Below are 2,090 nucleotides of genomic sequence, written 5' to 3'. Positions count from 1 at the left end.
CGCCGCCGTCCGCGCCACTGCTGCAGCCTCCGCCAGGCCCGGACTTTATACGCGAGCCCGGGCGGGGGGGCTGGGGGCTCTTCCACAGCGGACCCGAGCGCTCTGACGTATCCCTACAGCGAGCCGGAGCGCCTGGACAACCGTCCCCGAAAACCATCCATCTTCCCGCCGGGTAATGAAAAGGCTGAGTGTACATTGTCCCTCCGCCTCCCCCACATGAGATTAATTCTTCCCATCCTCGACGCCTTCGCTCCAACACAATTTAGAGAATTCCTCCCTCCCTAGCCTCACCTGGGCTCCTCCTCCTTAGCAGCCTTGCGATAGCGCAAGGGGGAGCGGGTGGCCCCGGGGCCCCATCCCAGCGACGGGGGCTGCAGAGGCACAAGCGAAAGAATGAATTGTTTTAGGTCCAGCTTTGCTGGAAGGGGGTTAGAACCGGGATTGCAGAGACTTCGGACTCTCGGGCGTTTTCCAGTCCGTGGGCCCCGGCCCTCTTCGCAGTCCCAGCCCACAGACCTCCAGATGCTTGTCTCCCCCACCCCCAGTCCCTCACCAGCAGCAGCAGCAGCAGCAGCAGCAGCAGTCGAGTTTTCAAGGTGCCCCTGCCCACTTGTACGGTGGACGCAGACGGAGGATGGGACAGGAAGGATAGTGGTCCTACACGCCTGGCTCCTTATACAAGCATATTGCGTCCATACAATAGAGGAAACTTTGATGCTTATGTCCCTGGCTGCGTCCACCAGAAAGCTCACTGTCCCTCAGCTGCTGTTCGCACACCTCTCCAGAGTTGCCCACCTTCCCTCTGCTCCTTCTGTTCTGGGATGTGGAGAGTGGTCCCAGGCCCAGCTCCCTGTGTTCTCAGTGCCATGGATACGAGGGGATGGGCACCATAGCAATGCCGCAATAAACAGAAGCTGGTAGGATGCTGCGGCGCCTTCGGCTGCCAGAGCTGGGGGTGGATTCGTGTGCTCCTGCAGGCCTATTATTCCTCACCAGTTCTGGTGAACTGTCTCTCTGGTGGGTCCTGGGTATTGCATGTCAGTGCTGGTGTCCATACCGATGAAACTGAAATCGTACCATTTTCTCGGAATATCTGGTGACTTGATGCCTGTGTGTGTGCCATTCTTAGATGGTTACACGTGCACCTTGGATGACTGAATACTCTTGGGCTTGGAAGAGTGTTTCCATGCATGTGCCTGGCTAAAAGGTCAAAAAAAAAAGGAAGTGCTGATTTTAAGATCACTGTAAGTAGCCAAGGAAACACAGTAATACCAAGTGAAAATTGAGAGGAAAAAGTGCACAACGAGCCTGGACTCCATCCTGCTGGAATCCGGCCTCTGCATCAGGTCTTGGGGGCTCAGGAAGCAGGTGCTGCCCTGTCAGGAGACCATCCGCAGGCTCCTGCCTCCCACGTGGCCACGAGCTTGCTTGAACACAGGGACGTGGTCTTGTTTCTCTGCGTGCCAGCAGACAGCCTGGGTCACAGTGGTGTTCACTGGGAATTTGACTTATGAACAAGTAACCCAAGAAATGCTCAGGTCTAAATGCCTTCTATTCCACAACCCCGGGTCTTTAGAGGAGCATTAAACCCATATTTCTCCAGATTAAGTTGTAGAAAAAAATGTCCTTTCCTGTTAGTTTAATCAACATTGTTTTAGAATCTTTAAATTTCTGCCCCATGAGACTGAGGAAAAACCATTGTAGTAAATCAGCGGGTGGGAACAGTGCTGTGGAGAACACAATTCTGCTAATTCAGGCAATTCACTGTGTGTGTGCACGTGTGTGTCTGCTGCGGGCCAGGAGGCACCCAAGTCCCTCCATTGACCTCAGCTCTTGCTCCAAGCACCCCAGCCCCCAGGCTTTCTGCACCCAGTCTCAGGATGGCCTTGTGACTTGCTCTGGTACCCTGTAAGGGCAGCGGCTGTGGCAGCATTGCTTGAGGCTGCGTCCACAGAGCCTGGCCCAGTCCTAGGCCCAGAGAAGGGGCGCAATAGATGTGAATGGCTGCATTGTCCGCTCCCCCGTCCAGACCAGACAATGGATTGTTACCAGGTAGAGAAGGAAGCCAATGCGTGTTTGACTTGGCCGGC

This window comes from Desmodus rotundus, chromosome 10 (assembly GCF_022682495.2).
Source record: "Desmodus rotundus isolate HL8 chromosome 10, HLdesRot8A.1, whole genome shotgun sequence".
Classification (NCBI taxonomy): Eukaryota; Metazoa; Chordata; class Mammalia; order Chiroptera; family Phyllostomidae; genus Desmodus; species Desmodus rotundus.
The sequence above is the reverse complement of the archived record's forward strand: the minus strand, read 5'-3'. Positions refer to the sequence as shown.